The 19,160-nt window shown below is 38.1% G+C and overlaps 1 pseudogene; it reads right to left on the bottom strand.

Annotated features, from left to right (window-relative positions):
• Window positions 1–14,850: 14,850 nt before the first annotated feature.
• On the bottom strand, window positions 14,851–15,682 carry LOC118002314 (annotated as a pseudogene).
• Between the last annotated feature and the right edge of the window lie 3,478 nt (window positions 15,683–19,160).

Genomic DNA, 19,160 nt, shown 5'->3' with positions numbered 1-19,160 from the left:
TTCACTTGCTTTATGTTAATAATAATATTAGGAACAAAGACAAGGAGAATGAAACTGTACAAGAAGAAAACTATAGACCTATTACCACTATAAATACTGAGATCACGAAAACCTAAACAGACATCATCCTTAAATCAAAACCTCGCATGCACACACACAGATACCCACCCCTGCCTTTTGTAATAAACAATGTGCTGGAAATTGCAGTCAGTAGCTCCAAGGCAAGGAAAATAAAGGGACAAAAACAACACTTTCTTATGAACGGACACGTCCATCTAGAAAACTCAACATGTTCTATAGGCACATTATTTCAACTAATAATAATGTTCAGGAAGTTTGTTGCTTATAAGAACAATAGCACAAAACAAAAGTGATCAAATACATTCATTGGTAAGATCCATACTGTCATTGTGTTCTGGTGTTATAAAAATCCCAAGAAAGGATTCTGTTGTAGTTCTTTAATCTTTAAATAAATGGTGATTTATTTAAATATCTTTCTTTATATTTTTGTATTATTATTTATGACATTGTTCGGTTTAGATTGTAATGCTCTCATTTTTCAAACAAAATATGCCATGTTTAATGTCATGAAAAATAAAACTTGAGCTAGAGTGTATATTTTTTAAGTAAACCATGAAAATTGGCAACATTTGTTATTGATACTTTATAAAATATATTTATACTTATAAATTTTTCCATGATAATGTCATAATTTTGTTTATTAAGCATGCCAATAATAATCTTGAGCTAAAATTTATTTAATTGTGTTAATCTTAAATCTTACATTCTTTCCATCCTTAAAATGAATTTGAAACACTAAAATCTCACCAGTTTCTTTAATGTGGTAAAAAGAACACATAACATAAAATTTATCTTCTTATCTACAGAAGAGTAGTATTAACTACAGACACACTGTTTGTAATGAAATCTCATTAGTTTTACAGTCTTACAGACTATTTTTTCTCATCAAATTTACATATTTATGGCTACAATGAAATCATATTAGTGTTCTCTTTGAATATGTCCCTTTGCTTATGTCATTTTTTAAAAAGTTTCCTCCATTTGATTTGAAAACTACTTTGACTTCGTTTTCCCAGTAAAATGGGTAAACAGCAAAATATATGTATGAATAACATATTTAAAATATCTCATCTAAATATACCCATAGACTCAACAACTCTATATAAAGAAATGCATCATATCAGCAATCAGTCAATAAAAATGAAAAACATTACCTCAGATATAAGATTGTAACAAATGTACAAGTTACAAAATATAATGTATTTTGGTTAGGGAGAATATTGTCTGTCTTCCATATATAGGTTTATATTAATATTTATACTCTTGGGGCGCCTGGGTGGCTCAGTCGTTAGGCGTCTGCCTTCGGCTCAGGTCATGGTCCCAGGGTCCTGGGATCGAGCCCCGCATCGGGCTCCCTGCTCCGCGGGAGGCCTGCTTCTCCCTCTCCCACTCCCCCTACTTGTGTTCCCTCTCTCGCTGTGTCTCTCTCTGTCAAATAAATAAAATCTTTAAAAAAAAAAAATTATACTCTTATATCAGCAATAAAAACTAAAAATCTGTATTAGAATTTTTCTGGCCAGGTCAATTTGATGTTCATTGTTTCCCATACAAGTGACTTTGATAGTCTGTAAAAACAAGTCTTAATTTCATTATTTATCATATGAAATCCTTCCCAAACACCTCTATTCTAGGGGATTTTTTTTTTTTTTTAAGATTTTATTTATTTATTTGAGAGAGAGAGAGAGCATGAGGGGGGGAGGGTCAGAGGGAGATGCAGACTCCCCGCCGAGCAGGGAGCCCGATGTGGGACTCGATCCCAGGACTCCAGGATCATGACCTGAGCCGAAGGCAGTCGCTTAACCAACTGAGCCACCCAGGCGCCCTATTCTAGGGCATTCTAAAAAGTCTTTGTTCTTTTGGCTACAGATACATGTATTTATAGATATGAAAACCAAAATCTAAAATAGTCTCTGGATATTGATATTTTCAAGACCGCTCTAGTTAACTCAGACCCACAGGAAGAATGGCAGGCGGTTCTACAGCAGTACTTGCAGATAATTCTAACATTGAGGAAGAAAGCAAAACACTTCTCTCTACCATTACTAAGCTGATTAAACTAACCTTAGTACCTAGGGCCCTGCTGAGCTGGTTTGTGGTGAAGGTGGTGGTTGGTGGAGATGGGCTTATGTAGTGCCATGATCCACTCTCACTGGGTTGCTGTTTGCTCTTACAACTGGTACATACTTCATATACCATACAGTCTGACCATTCACATTGGGAATGCAGCCTGGCCTGGAAATGACTGGATAATGGACGGTGGAGAGCACTGAGTTCAAACTCTAAGACAAGTATTTGGTATTTTGATTCTGTGTCTTTTGACAAGTAATTTAAACTCTGAACCCTATTTTTATTACAGTAAACTGCATAATAATGACTACTTTCAAAGATTATCCTATGGATTAACTAAGATAATGTATGAAGCTATTGTGTATTTTTGAAATGGGAGGAATGGCTGTAAGAACTTCAAACTATTTACTACCGGATCCCCAAAGTAGTGATTGAGAGAAACGTTCAGAAGGAAGTAAAATAGTATGTCTATTCCTTTTATTTTACTTACATAAAATATTCCTAGATGTAATTTCTTAGTTTTCAAGCATGATTCTTTCTATATTCACACAAAAAATTAGATAAACCAAGGTAAAAGTTGGGGGAGATAATCTCTTATTAAAAAATAAACCTTCCAGGGCGCCTGGGTGGTTCAGTTGTTAAGCATCTGCCTTCGGCTCAGGTCATGATCCCAGGGTCCTGAGATCGAGCCCCGCATGGGGCTCCCTGCTCCGTGGGAAGGCTGCTTCTCCCTCTCCCACTCCCCCTGCTTGTGTTCCCTCTCTGGCTGTGTCTCTCTCTGTCAAATAAATAAATAAAATCTTTAAAAAAAAAATTAAAAAAAAAAAAACCTTCCTTGGGGTGCCTGGGTGGCTCAGGTTAAGTAGCCAACTGTCGATTTCAGCTCAGGTCATGATCTCGGGGTCATGAGATTGAGCCCCACGTGAAACTCTGCTCAGCCGGGAGTCTGCTTGAGATTCTCTCTCCTTCCCCTCTGCCCCACCCCCACCATTCATCTACTCATGCTCTCTCTCTTTCCCTTTCTAAAAAAAAGAAAAGAAAAAAGATAAACCTACCAGCAGTTCTAACTTTTAAACAACACAAATATAAGTATCTGATGTGTATAAACAATGTCTGTGTGTGCATTAACTCGTATTTTCATGTCTAACTGTGAATGATCTACAATATTAATGTAGAAATAGTTTGAGATCAAAATAGGGAATTGTGATGGAAATAGAGAAAAAACTGATGGTATAAAATGTCTTTCAATTGTTATTATATAGTTTTTCTCATGAATTACATCACAAATTATAATTTGAAAACAACCAGGAATTCCCTGGAATGTTGAGAAAAAGGAATTTTCATAGTTTTGTATCTTCACTCCAGATTTTTGGAAGATGGGACCACGTTTTGGTTTGAAATGAGTTTATTTACCTTTACGTGGTATCCTGGTAAGATAGTATTCCTCTCAAAAATGTTGCCTACAGCATTAACTGCTCTCTTCATGCCTTTGAAATTTTTTATTGAAAGAAAATTGGCAAAAGTGAGCAAATTAGTATTTGTATGGCAATTTTCAGTCTATAAAGCACATAAAAATAGAGGTGAATCAAGTAAATTTCCGGAGGAAATTATGGGAATAGAATTTTCCTGTTAAATGTGGCAGTGAATTATCTAATGATGTCCATTAACAATCAGCTGATTAGTACATTGTCCCTATAATGACAAGTCTCTAATCAACAGGCACATTTAGTGTCAGTATTGGTCAAGTCAGGGAATAAAGAGGAAGGATGTAACTACTTTGATCTTTTCAAGATCAACAGGCATTTGATAGTCTTTAATCATTTTAGTGATAGCAGGTATCTTTTAATTGAATGGACCCTTAAAAATAGTACAGAATCAATAAAATAGGATGAAGTCAGAGAGGGAGACAAACTATAAGAGACTCTTAACTATAGGAAACAAACTGAGGGTTTGCTGGAAGGGAGGTAGGTGGGGGAATGAGGTAACTGGCGCCATTAAGGAGGGCATGTGATGTAATGAACAACTGGGTGTTCTATGCAACTGATGAATCACTAAACTCTACCTCTGAAACTAATAATACACTATATGTTAGTTAATTGAATTTAAATTTAAAAAAAATTTTAAAAATAGGACAGTCTTCAATTTAGATATATCTTAGAGTCTTTCAGATGGCATTCTGTTATATACGCAAGAAAGCTGATATTTTTATTGAAGAAAACACGATAAAACTTATAGAAGAAAACAGCAAAAAATGGAAAAATATAAAAGGAAGAAAATTATTTAATTGAATGAAAACAATACACAAAGAAAAATCTAGAGTTTCCGGTCTTTTTGTGGTATTCAAGATTTTACTTTTGAGCATTTTATTTAGTATTAGCATCTTGTCTATGGGATTTCAATTCACTTTGTGTCTTTCAGGAACATGTCTTTTTTTTTTTTAATAAATTCCTTGTGACTGCATAATAGGGGCACAAATTAATTTTTAAAGGAAAATGTTGTATTTGCTTAAAATGGAACATAATTAGCTGCAGAAAAACAGTTTTCTTTTTAAAACCAGAAAGGCCAGTGCTGCAGTTGTAGGCTCTATTGATTATTCCTGTTTGGAACAGTGATCATTAGTAAATGTTTTGGCCCAGAGATTCAAATTATAAAGCTTGGTGCTGAGCAATCAGGCATGATTTACTGTGGAAGGCAACAGGGGATGAGGTTTTCTACAGTGCTGCAGATGGAGATTGGAAAACCATTACAGTCAAGAAATGCAGAAATGTAGCTTCTTATGATAATAACTTGCCTACAGCTCCATTCTGTGATAATGATAGAAATTCCATGATTATTACCTTTCAGTCTTTCAAACAAATATTTTCTTTCTATGAAACTTTCTATCTGCATTCATACATGTGAATACACATGTATCTAAAAAAATCTCTATATCTATACAACCTCAGGTATATAAGTAGCACATTTAAGGACTTTTTTTTTTTTTATTTTGCTGATCAATCTTCCTTCTTTATTATAACAAAATCAATTATGTTAGTAATTCAAAATGGGAAATTGAAGATGCCATGTACAGATTATATCTTTTCACAAGTATTCCTCTTTCATCATCAGAAAGAAAAGCATATTTTTTAAAGATTGACTGATTGATTGATTGATTTGAGAGTTGTGGGAGGGCAGAGGGAGAGAATCTTCAAACGGACTCCCTTCTGAGCCCGGATTCCCAATGTCTTCATCCGCTGGTGCCAGGCTCTACCTCATGACCCATGAGATCATGACCTGTGCCAAAACCAAGAGTTGGATCTTTAACCTACTGAGCCCCACCCAGGCACCCTGGGAAGCATATCAATTTTGTTACTACTACTCTAAGTCTAATAATAAACATAGCAATAAGACCCACAAATAGAACACATATTATAAGCAGTATTTAAAGCTTTAGGTAATTTATATTTTTGGATGTAAATCATGACTCCTCAAAAGGAAATTATTTTGAGGTGTTGCAGATGAAATTAAATGTTTTAAAAATAAGTCTGTACATCTTTTCTGTACTTTTTTCTATTCTCATATATTCTGAGAGTATTGCTGAGTAATGGAAGCAATGATTTAAATAGATGCAGAAGTAAGGGCTTCTTGGTGGTAAGATTCTCACGAAGGTCACAAAGAGAAGAGTGTGAGTGATCCATAAACCTGGACATGAATTCCATGATGGAAAAGGTAAACTCCAGGAGATTCTTGAGTGATAGTGGTGCTGGGTAATAGGAAGTATAGTGGTCAAAAAATGTATTTCAGGATAAACCTTCTATTGATTGCCTTACATTTTATTTACTGCCATTTGTTTCCTATTTAGAAAACATAACTATGACAATAAAGAGACACATTCCTTTACTTTGTTCTCTAGCTTTTATGGTTTTCACCCCAGAATCTCACCTCTCTGAAATTCTCTGTGAGGAAGCTTGAAGTTTCATCAAACTCCTGTTAGATCAGTACAGAGCAGCTTGTTTGTTCCTGATTGTAACTCACGGAAGCCCCCAACTTGTGTAGCTCGGACTTACAGGGTGACTTGCACTTGAGGCTACTGAGTGCAAACACGTGATTTGGCGACTGGATGAAATACCCCTCCCTTTCAAACCTGATAAGCAAGAACCTCAACCATGAGGTTTAGAGGATTTTTAGCATAAAAACTATAAAGGTAGAGACAGTGTTCTTATTTATTTTTTTTAATCAAAAGGGCATCCCAAAAACATATGCTAGAAAATATATGATTTCTTAGTTGTGAGAGAAAGACCATTAATAAATGTCCAGACTGTCAAATGTGGCTATTATGTAACAAAAGAACTTCCATGATGCACACAGGAAAAGCAGCTTCATTCAGTCTTAGGTCAGTCTCATCAGGATCATAAAATGTCTCTCATTTGAACCTTTGATGTTGAAAACTCAGAAGTGTCGGGCGCCTGGGTGGCTCAGTTGGTTAAGTGACTGCCTTCGGCTCAGGTCATGATCCCAGGGTCCTGGGATCGAGTCCCACATTGGGCTCCCGGCTCAGCGGGAAGCCTGCTTCTCCCTCTCCCACTCCCCCTGCTTGTGTTCCTGCTCTCGCTGTCTCTGTCTCTGTCAAATAAATAAATAAAATCTTAAAAAAAAAAAAAATGCATTCTCTAAAAAAGAAAAAAAAAACTCAGAAGTGTCACTTTATTTCTTTTTTTCAAGGTTGAACGGAAGAATGGGGGGTTTGACCTCTGAGTGGGAGAGGTTGGCAAAGGGGTATAGGACTGCCGAGAAAAGTTTCTAGAAATCAGATTTTCAATTGTGAGTTTTATTTGCCTCACTGGGTCATTGGATTAAAATGAGAATGCATTGTATATTTCAGTTCATATATAGCATGACACACAAAGTTACTCAAAACGTGTTTTCTTCTAACTTCCGATAATCTCTCTTTTTCTTCCTCCAACTCAAATGTTTGCAAAACCCTGTTAAGGAAGATAAGCATTTGCATATGACCAAGGGAACATCGATATATGACCTAACAATATTAAAGTTAAGGCAACTTTGCCTCGTCAGGTCTCACCCATTCCCCAACCCCTCTCAATCTTCCCTCTGATTACACACATACACCACAACTTGATTGAGTACTCTACGGCATCCTTCTTATCTTATTAAAATCACTTACTATGTACCAAATATCTTCAAATAGTTATTGTACATTGATTAAATTGATCCACTCTGGGAGCCAAATGTGATGGTATTGCTCTCAGACAATATAATTTAGAGCCTAAAGATTAAGAAATTAATTTTGGGCAGCATGTTTATATCCATAGCATTTATTTTCTTTTATTTAAAAGTAATTATTGCTCTACTATACATGAGAAAATAATTCAATAAGATATTTGAACCAATGAGCATAGAGATGCAGCTAAAGAGGCATAGAAATAGAGTTAGAAAGAAGGGGAGATTTAGGTATCAGGTTTGCTAACCTGAGGAATAAACTGAAATAATTGGTTGAAACTGACATATCAGTCTCTTAATTGGATGTGATTTGGATTTGTAGGTAATACTTTGTGTTCCAGAGAGAAGATACTTTTTTCTTTTTTTCTTTTTTTCTGGAGACTGGCAATAGTTCCCGGAAACATGGGAGGAGGTAACAAATCTTACAGAGTTATGATTCTCCACAGAAGAACTATGCTAGATGTTACCTTCTCCTTTACCTTCTTCTTTGTATTGTGTACAAATCCAAATCACATCCAATTAGGAGAATTTTGTGTCAATTTCAGCCAATTATTTCACATCTACATATTTATAGGGCTACCTTAGGGCTGAAATCTCTTATTGAATAAGACTAAACATTTTTAACAGCATGATCCCAGCATCAAAACACTGGAAAACTGGGTCTCCCTCTTTTTAGGGTACATCTAAGAATTTTTGGTTAATGTAAATACACATAAATGGACTTCTGAAAATAAGACAACGGGCAACTATCAAGAAAGTGGATTTACTATTGAAAATTATGTAATAATTACTGTTCTTAAATTTGACATTTTGAATACATCTCAGTTTGAACTCTACCTCTTCTTCCATCTTCTGCTCATCTCCTCTCATGATATATTGAGTGCTCTCGACATTCACAGAATCCCTACCTAAAAGGTTCATATAGATTGTATTTAACATCAAAATAATTTTCTCTCTAGAACTATATTTAATGAAATGCCTAACCCAACTCTCTACAACTCCTTTAATTCTCTCAACTAAGAAATTGAACCTACACACTTGGTGTTCCTGACTGGCAATCCTGGTTTCTTAATGATTATATATACGTATTTAGATTTGATTTAGCATCCCTCAGAGAAAATTAATTACCTCACTTTTAAAAAGTGGAATAGTCTAGAAAACAGAATAAAATAAGTTTCTTGAAATACTATTCACCTATTGCAAGTCATTTTGTGTTATAATGAATACAATTTTACAAGTACTAAGAACAGAAAAAAAAATACAGAAATCTGAGCAATTACTAAGCAAGGTAGAATTACTTAAGGAATGCTTCTTAGATCTGTACACTTGAAAAGAAACATTTCAAGTCAGTAGCTTTATGTTTCAGAATTCTATTCTGCAGTAGTACAATATTTACTCTATGGCCATGAAAGTGTGGATAATACATGATATTCTCAACCTTGATGCAGCAAGACTTTGTTCAATAAGATCAAATTCAGTATCAGCTAACTTGATGAGCAGAAAGGTCAGGGGATATTTAGTCTTTTTTAAGTAACCACATAATTTTAGTCCACACAAGGGCACTTTTGAGAAGGTAAAGGATTACTATTAATGATTATGGTGAGACATCAGGCATAGCCTGGACTGTCAAACAGGATATAGTATCTTTTTATCCAGAAGTTGTTTGAGGAATACTGCACAAGACATCTCATAAACCAGAGCAGAGTTCTCCATATCTTGAAGAATTACCTTGGATGGTCGGTCATCTATAGCTATTACAATTTTTTCCTTATTTGTCTTAAAGAACTTTTCCCAGATTTACTGAGATATAATTGACAAATAAAATTATAATTTATTTTTAAAAATTCAATATTGGCCTTTTAATATGAGTTGGAATGCAATTGCTTTTATTTATAGTTCCTAAGTCACGAGTTGTAATTTTAATAGAAGAAATATTTTTATTTTGAAGGAGAATAATAATAAAACTAGGCAAAATAGTGCATTAGTTGTGTCTGAGTGAGTTAATATGTTATAGGCCATATTGGTCACCAGACACTACAGTGTACATTATGGGGCCATCATGTGGGGTTTCAGCAGGGCAGTTTCCATTAATGACAATGAAATTTATACTGCTGAAATTTCAGAATATGATTTAAAAGTATACTTTACAAAGTATATTTTAAAGGGATGCAGCAAGCTTTTTGTGATAGTGTAAATGAAAGCATCGTGTGACATCACATCTGATAAACTTTTAGTTGTTGTCTTTTTTTTTTTTTTTTTAAGCTCAAAAGTTCAGCAGATTGTGGCAATGAATAGTAAACAAATACAACCGTAGGTAGATACAAATTATACCAAGAAGTCACAGTCAAAATCATTGTGTAAAGGTGTGTCTTTTCTGACTTCTCATTTTGAATATAAAAATAGAAATTACAGAGGTGGCTTAAACCAAAAAATTCAGGTATGTCATCTTAGCTGTTGTCTGATGTGGTTCTTTAATTTTTAAATGTTATGGAGGGAACAACATGGTTTAATTAAGCAAAGGGTGAACTATATACTGTGTATAGGGTATAGAAAGGCGCATCTTATTTGTGGCAACATTAAGTAGTTGACAACTATCACTACAGAGGAATCTACTGTTAACTTTTAATTCATCTTTACTGTTGTTAATAACTTTGGGTTACCAGCCAGTTATGCCAAATCTTGGGATCTATCTCTATTTCCTTTGAAATCCTTGTTCTATGCTCATCTAGACACACCTTAGATTGTTCACTTTCACATAGGCACTGGTATCAAAATGCTAGTGTTCAGATCCCAACTCTGATACTACATGATTCTGTCATATTGAGCAAGTTACTTATTCTCGCTGCCCAAGTTTTCTTATTTGAAAAATGCAACAGTAGTTCCTACAGTCCAGATAGAGAATTAAATGTGCTAATCCAGGGATGCCTGGGTGGCTCAGTCAGTTAAGTGTTTTCCTTTGGCTTGGGTCATGATCTCAGGGTCCTGGGATCGAGCCCCACATCCAACTCCCTGTTCTGAGGGGAGTTTGCTTCTCGCTCTCCCTCTGCCCCTCCTCCTGCTCATGCTCTCTCTAAGTAAATTAAAAAAATCTTTAAAAAATTTTTAAAAATGAGCTAATACATGTGATGTGGTTAATATAATGCCTGGATTATATTAAGTAATAAATAAATGCTAATAATAATTATATCAATGTTGTATTATTACTTATCTCTCTCCTGATGCTCCTCATTCTCCTACTGCCATCCAAAGAAGATGTGTACTAAAGGGTTTAGTTTCTTTGTGAGACTGAAAGTTTAGCCTTTAAAGTACTTCAATGATATTATAATTGATATTTCTGATCTAATTTTTGTTACTGGTCAATTCCAGGTGGATAACAAAATGCTAGCTGTGAAACTAATTCCAATACAGTTAAGCTCATGCATGTTTTTTCTGATTCTGATGCCTCAAAATGATTTGTAATATTTCTTTTTTTTTTTAAAGATTTTATTTATTTATTTGAGAGAGAGAATGAGAGAGAGAGAACACATGAGAGGGGATAGGGTCAGAGGATGAAGCAGACTCCCTGCCGAGCAGGGAGCCTGATGCGGGACTCGATCCAGGGACTCCAGGATCATGACCTGAGCCGAAGGCAGTCACTTAACCAACTGAGCCACCCAGGCGCCCGATTTGAAATATTTCTATGCAAGCCTCTTACTATAGGCAGGGCACAGGAGTACAAGAGCTCCTGGCTCTGGGTGTCTCACACAGACCAGGGTCAGCCACTTGCTGCCAACAAAATCCAAAGTCAGAGACATGAGTGGTGGTGAAACCAAAAAAGGAATTTATTTCAGTGAGACTGACACTGGGAAGATGGGAACTAGAGTCTCAAAGACTATCTCCAAAGTGCTGAAAATCCTTTTGGATTTGTACAAGGAAAATGTGGAGCAAAGGTGGGTGGGTATGTGCGGGTAGATAATGAAAATTAAAGAGATCGCTGTCTTGGAGTCACTCATGAATGGGGTCTTTTTGGCTCAGGGAGGTCCTTATTGCTCCAGGGAGTAGTTTCAGTTTCCAATACCGGATGCTTTGCCCTCAGGGTTTTATACCTGAACCAAGAGACAAGCTTTCACCCAACTAGAAAGTTTGCAACTTTCTAGTTGCAACCAAAGTCCTCTTTCATTTCACTATATATATATTATTACACTATAGTATATACGTATATAACATATGTTACATATTTCATACATAATATTAAATTATAAACTATATATTATACATATAATATATAATATAGAGATACTTTTTGTGACTATGGATGGAGAGGATGTATAAACCTTAGTTTTATGCACACTAAGATTATCTTTGATTGGATTGTTACGAGGAACAGACAACTCAATTATTTCTAAAACCACGTGGACTAACCTGATGTCTCATGTTCTAGCATTTAACAGAGGTAGATAGTACCTCCTTGCTGCCTTACTGGAATTTTATTTCTTATTTTTGAATAATTTAAATGGGCATAACATAAAAGTCTGGTTGTAAAGCTCAGAAAAAAGAATGATACTGGGTTTGGGATCCCCTCTGGAGTATTTTACCTGAGCCGTAAATCAAGAGACAGAGTTACTAAGTCAGCTTCCTTGAGTCAATCTGTCCCCAAGGCCAGAAAATCCGATAGCAACGACTATATAATTCTAAAAGATCAAGCTGTTCCAAGTTTTTGTAAAATAATTGAAGAACATACATAAAATCAGCCCTTTCTTTGACCTCTCTATCAACAAGGTGGAAGTATCCTCCCTGCATAGAAACAAGTTACTTTACTTTTGTGATTCATTTTCTCCTAATGGTTATTAACTTTGTCTTTATAACCTGACTCTGTTATATTTGAGAAAATAATACTGTGTTACTGACCTTAAACACCAGAGATGTTTGTACAGAGACAGTTCTACTACTCTGAAAATAATGTCTATCATCATTCCTATCCTTTCTATTCTCCATTTACTATCCTAAGCTTTGTATTAAGTCATTGGAGTTCATTTTGCTTATCCAAGAGTCTTGGCCCCTTCCATTCCCTGGAATTCTATATAGAGCTCTCTACCTCAGTGGATGGGACAGTTGTTTAACATTCTTTTTGGCCTCAATCATGGCTTTGAGTGGAGGAGAGATAAATCATCTCTCTCCTGTCTTTATTGGGCCTTCAGCTTCCCTCCCATGTTTTCGTGTTGTGATGATTTTAATGCAATTACAGTAGGAGAGTTTATTCTTTTTAAAAAGAATGTGGTTATGAAATACAAAATGTAATAATTGGGGCCAATTTCAGATGAAATTCATTTTCATCTTACCCATTTTTCACTTGTTTGATTTTTTGATTGGATACCTGACTGCTTAGTAACTGTGCATCTGAAACACAGTCTTTCTCTATAAGAAATTGAATTTTAGATAAATGATTCCTCAGCTAAGCTAACTCAATGCTAAGTATTGTATAGACTCAGTCCCTTTATAAAAATGTAATTTCTTGGTCGCCTGGGTGGCTCAGTTGGTTAAGCGTCTGCCTTTGACTCAGGTTATAATCCCAGGGTCCTGGGATGGAGTCCTGCCTTGGGCTCCCTGCTCAGTGGGGAGCCTGCTTCTCCCTCTCCCTCTGCCCCTTCCCCCTGCTCGTGCTCTCTCTCTCTCTAATAAATAAAATCTTTAAAAAATGGAATTTCTTTAAATGAAGACAGTGGCTTTTGGAAAGAATACTGACCCATTATCAACTGAATATCAAACATTAGGAAACCAGCATATATTATTTTTAAACCCAAAACAGAATAAACTAGAACAGCCCTGTTTCTACAACCCAACCTAGAAAATAATGGTGCAAAACATTTCACTCGAATGAGACACCTTTCTCCCAACAGTATACTTAGGAGCCATGTATCATTCAACCAAATATCCACAGAGCTGCTTTCATGCTTCAAAGAATTGGTACAATTGCATTCTCCCAAGGTAGGTCACTTAGTCTTGTACCATATGATGTTACTTGGGTTTTCCAATGGAGGTCATAAAAAAGATTGATTCCTATCCTTTGTTGTTTTGCCTTCCTTGCCATATGGAGGGCTGTGTAACGTGAGATCTTTCCTTGGTGGCTAGTCTGATCTATTGCTTGTTGCAAGGCTCCAGAGATCTAGAAAACTAAATTGCTCCCATAGCAAGCACCCTGCAATTACTCAGGCTGTAACTACATAGACCTAACTAACCACATTGCTCCCCAGGTGGCTTTCTGGCTTTCTTGTGCCTTACTCTTTCTGCTGTTAGGCCTTTTGTTGCTCCAGGGATCCAGGAGACTGAGCGTAACCTTTTCAGAGTTCTCTGATCTTTGCAAAGCTGTATTATTCTGGGTGTATCCAGAGAAATGGGTATCAAACCTCAAGTACTTCAAGACACTGAGTAGATCTTATCATTGTCGAAGAATATGTATTGACCTTCTACTAAGAAACAACCAATACCAAAAGAAGAAAAAGAAACAACCAATATCTAGTAGAAACATATTTAACAAAGCAATGTCTATTTTTAGGTTGTAAACATTCTAGGAAGAGGGGAGGAAAACACATATAAAAATGGATATTTTTTAATAAGAATGCTTATGGTTTTATGTATTTGAAATTAGAAGCCATTTTTAACTTATGTGTTCTCATAAACTTTTCTGATGTTTCTTGAACTATTCTGAGATTATTAAACAAATCCTCCTGCAATTAATCCTTTAAGTTTGTGGTGTCCTTTTTGCAAAATTCTTCTACACAGAAAATGGGAAATATATGCTCTTTCTTAATGACTATGTTTTTATTATCTAAATACACTATTTGACAATTTTAGCAGGCTACAGTTAAGAGTTACAAGTTGTAGGGGCGCCTGGGTGGCTCAGTTGGTTAAGCGACTGCCTTCAGCTCAGGTCATGATCCTGGAGTCCCGGGATCGAGTCCCACATCGGGCTCCCTGCTCAGCTGGGGGTCTGCTTCTCCCTCTGACCCTCTTCCCTCTCGTGCTCTCTGTCTCTCATTCTCTCTCTCAGATAAATAAATAAAAAATCTTAAAAAAAAAAAGAGTGACAAGTTGTAGTAAATTTGATATGCTAATTAATAGATTGAAGTGCTGAATAACTATGCATAGAAGAAGCTATTTTGAGAATAAAATCCATTTAAGTGTGAGCCAGTTTACCTAACGGAATGAAGATATTAGTAAACAAGAGAGTATGTTAAAATTGCCATATTTATGTTATTTTCTGTTCAGACTCCTGTTTCTCCAAAATTTTGCTTATTTATTTATTTATTTATTTATACAGAAAAGGAGAAGAGTTTATTGAAAACTACATAGAGCTATTCCAGTTCCTACCGCAGGCTACAGTCTGGGGTGGTCCCTCCCACATCTCAGGCAGTGGCTCTGTCCCTGTTGGTAGGGGCTGGGGCTGGGGCTGGGGCTGGGGCTCAGGCCAGGGCCCAGACTCCCTTTGGAAGCTTGGCAGCCAGACCCCACCGTGGATCTCCATCTGTGAATTTACGACTCTAAGTGGACCTTTGGTGGTGGGCAGGGGAAGGGAATGGGTCCCTACACAGGAGGCCTTCCTGTACATGGAGGCAGACAACCCTCCTACCACCCCACCCCATGTGCCAAGCCCCATGGGCTTCACAGAGTTGGACTGAGGACATCAGGCCCCCTCCCTCCCATCGTTGACTCAGGGTCCAGGGCTCTTGGAAAACCCCCAAGACAGAACACGTGGGGTCAAGATGTACTCACAGGTGTTCTTGCTTCTGGGGATGCAGAAGCCTAAGTGGAAGTCAAAGCTTTTGAGATGCTGGTTGCGAATCAGTACCTCTCAATCATGTGGAAGCTGTTGACAGGCTTGTCTCCCACTGTGAATGCCTCCGTGGCTCCCACTTGCCTCAGGCGGAGGCCTGTAGGCACGGAACTGGTGGAGGGGCAGACAAAGCACCCAGCATTGGGGTTCAGGTCCTGTGGATTGATGGGCAACCGCCTGAGGTTGGGGCTTCTTGATTTCAGAGGACAGTGCCTGAATCTACGTCTCAAATCTTGAACCTGATGACATGGATTTTGTAGATGTTCTCCTCAGGGGAGCATAGGTAAATCGTCCATGATCCATCGTAGCCCCAGCACGTCCTCCTGTCCCAAGAGCCACTTATTCTGCAGCGGCCCCAGCCTGAGCCACCTGCTGGCTCCCACTCAGACCCACATTCTGATTTTTCCTGCAGCTGCGGCTCCAGCTTGGGCTCCATGTGTGGCCTGAGGTCCCTGGAGCGGGCTCCGCCCCCGTCCCAACCCCATCTCGGCCCTTCTTCACATTCATGGCCTGCCGCTCGCCCTTTCCTCGGTGGCCACCCTCTCCTGCTGGAGCGGAGAGAAGGGGGACATTTTGCCCTTCTTGAAAGGATGTAAATATGCCTGTTCAAAGATGAGACTTCTTTAGCTAACATCAACCCAGGTATTAGATTGTAAAAGCTTAACTTTTCCCAGCTGAAGAGCAGTTTTCATTAATTGGTTACCAGAAAATACTAAAGTGCTTTTTACTGATTGGCCTTATTTTTATTTATTTATTTTTTAGTCTTTATCTTTAAAGCTGACAGTTTTGCTCAATATTGTGTGAGGAACTCAGTATTGTAACATTTGAGATGATAATAAATATAATACAACTTTTTACTTAACAAATATGTATTATTTAGCTAAATTTCTGCATAATTAAGAGAGGCTCATTTACATTTAGATTTCTTTATACACAAAATTAACAGTATAATGTAGCTTAAAATCTATATAGCAAAAGCATTTCTTCTGTAAGTCTCTGGGCATAAACTCAGAAAAATTAAATCAATTTATAATATCTGAGAAGGGTAATCTGTTGAATAACGCTTACTCCCTTTTTGACTTCATTTGGGTGCTTCCCTGGAAATGAGTACGTAAGTGGTTAATTTTGCACCCCACAATTAATCTGATAGCTGGGTCTCAGGCTAATTTCTTTTTCTTTTCTTTCTTTCTTTTCTTTTTTTCTCTTCTCTTTTCTTCTCTTTTTTCTTCCTTCTTGTTCTTTTTCCTTCCTTTGTTTTCTTCTTCCTTCTCTTTTTTTCTCCCTGCCAGCCTGCAGGATTTATGTGAAATTTATTTCATTTGCATTTTTACTGGTGGAGAGCCCTAGTGACAACAGATAATACAATAGTTACCCTTTATCCAAGTTTTCGGTTTCCATGGTGTCAGTTACCCAGGGTCAACCATAATCCGGAAGTAAAAGATCCTCCCCTATCCTGAGGTCTTTAGTAGCCTAATGCTAAGTCACAATGCCTACCTCCTTCTCACTTCATCTCACATCATTACAAGAAAGATGAGTACAGTACAATAGGTTATTTTAAGAGTGCTTCAGAGTGCACATGCACATAACATCCATGTTATTATAATTGTTCTATTTTAAGCTAATCTCTTACTGTGCATAGTTCATAAGTTAAACTTTATCATAGGTAGGTACCTATAAGAAAAAAACGTAGTATATATAGGGTACTATTTGTGGTTGCAGATATCTGCTGCTCTCAGAAGCATTCCCCCATGGATAAGGGGGGTGGGTGGGTGTACTGTAGATGCAAATAAGGTTAGAGTTAAAATGAAGTTTCCCTACAAATGTGAGAAATTCAATTTTACAGGACTTACAACGATTTGATGGAAAGTCCAGACACTCTGCTCAGGTGCACAATCTAATCTCAGCAAAATGATGTTGTTTTCTTTCCTTGAGGAAAGAAAATCTTTTTTCTTGTGTGTGTGTGTGTGTTTTCTTTTTTCCCCATTAGTTAGGACCCAATTCCCTCCAAAGTGAAAAAAATAGAACCAGAAAATGTAACCTAGAGAGTGAGGGGAGGGTGTGTTTGGGGGCTGGGTAGGCTCAGGACTGAGGAAATCTCCGTCTTCCTTCCCCTACAGTGCAAGAAGCTACAGAACAGGAGATGCCTGGACAAAGGGGCTGAAACGAAGTAGCATTTCCCCTCACTCCCGCCTGAGCGAGACTCGGGGCTATGCCTGCCCCCTAGCACCCAGGCCACTGTCCTCCACTCCGCCCGTGCCCAGAGCCAGAGTGGCCCAGGCCTCCAGAGCCCCAAGGTGGCCCGCCCTGGGGAGACGCAGGCCCCACCCCAGGTGGGGACCCACCTCGACTCCTCGGTTGTGGGTCTCCTATCCCACGCACAATCTCCCCAATTTGCTCGGCCTTAGTTGTTGCCACCGGCTGCAGTCAAGGTTTCCCTGCGCCCCCGGGGACACCAAAGGCGGGGAAGCGGCCATGGGGGTTGACAGGAAGGCTGGGGTCTGTTTCTGCCTGTCGGTTTTGGCCAGGGCAGTGGGGCCCTGCTCCGTCCAGGTTCAGGCCCCGAGAGCTTTGGTCTCCTGGCTGGACATTCGGGACCAGCCCCTGCTCGCCGTCCTGGAAACCGGGGTGATCGACGTCCACTGACGCCCAAGGACAGAGGCAGCGCGCAGGGTCCTTGATTGCTGGGCTGCAGAGCAAGTGGTCAGGCGAACAGGATGTGCACCTGCAGGCCCTTTAATTAGCCTTTATTACCCAGCAGAAACAAAGCTCCCTGGACAGAGGCCCGAGCGCCCTCATTCCTTAGGAAACTCCACCTTACCCTCTCTTCGTTCCGGACACCCTCTGACCTCCGGCGCCTAGGCCCAAAGACCCCAGATTAAACGCACCCCGTCAGCTTCCCCGGAAGACCAGACCTCAGGCTAATGGTTTTCCAGTCTGAAAAAGTTTGAACCATTCTTTACTTTAATTGGAGCATTCTCCTTTAAATGAATTAAATGATAGTAGTTGTGACCTTTTAGCTTTGCTTGTGAATTTGCACCTATAAAAAATGTGGATTTTTTCTTCCATTATGAGTCAATGAGTAAACAATTTTGGAGAGGAGTAATGTTTTTTTTTTTTTTTAGCTCCTTAAAAGCTCTGCACCTTGACTATGAACAGAACAAGTTGTATCAGGTATGCTTGCTTTATCTTTTATTTTATTTTATTTTAAAGATTTATTTATTTATTTGAAATAGTGGGGGAGGGGCAGACAGAGAGAGGGAGAATCCCAAGCAGACTCCCAGCTGAGCACCAGCTGGAGGCCCGGCTCATCTCAGGACCCTGAGATCATGACCTGAGCAGAAATCAAGAATCTGAGGCCTAATAGTCTGAGCCACCCAGGTGCTCCACTTTATCTTTCACTTTAAATATCACTTTGGTCTCTGCAATATCTTAATTAAAATCCATAGTACTTTCAAATGGTCAAATGATTTAAAAAATTTAGTATAGTCACATTTTGCAAACTACAGCATTTTAAACATTTTCAAACAGGTTTCTAAACACATAAAACAAATGTTTTGTTGGGGCGCCTGGGTGGCTCAGATGTTAAGCGTCTGCCTTCGTCTCAGGTCATGATCCCAGAATCCTGGGATCGAGCCCCGAGTAGGGATCCTGCTCAGTGGGAAGCCTGCTTCTCCCTCTCCCTCTGCCCCTGCTTATGTTCCTTCTCTCACTGTGTCTCTCTCTGTCAAATAAATAAAATCTTTTAAAAAAAAAACAATTTTTTTAAGTCAACATGTGTAGATGAATAGGGCATTTTAATTTGTTTAGTTCTACTTGTTAAAGCTTGCTACCAGTAAAAGTCTCCAAAAGAAGTGGTATGTCCTCTCCGTCTTTTGTAAAAGAAAACCAACTTACCAACAAATACACCTGTCTTCTTTTCCCATAATTCTTATGGGCCTAATCTATCATAAATGGTGAAGGTAGAGTTGGGTCATCAAGTGAATAA

This window comes from Mirounga leonina, unplaced genomic scaffold, assembly GCF_011800145.1.
Source record: "Mirounga leonina isolate KUSES-001 unplaced genomic scaffold, KU_Mleo_1.0 Mir_82, whole genome shotgun sequence".
NCBI lineage: Eukaryota > Metazoa > Chordata > Mammalia > Carnivora > Phocidae > Mirounga > Mirounga leonina.
This window is presented reverse-complemented; position numbering and strand designations above follow the sequence as displayed.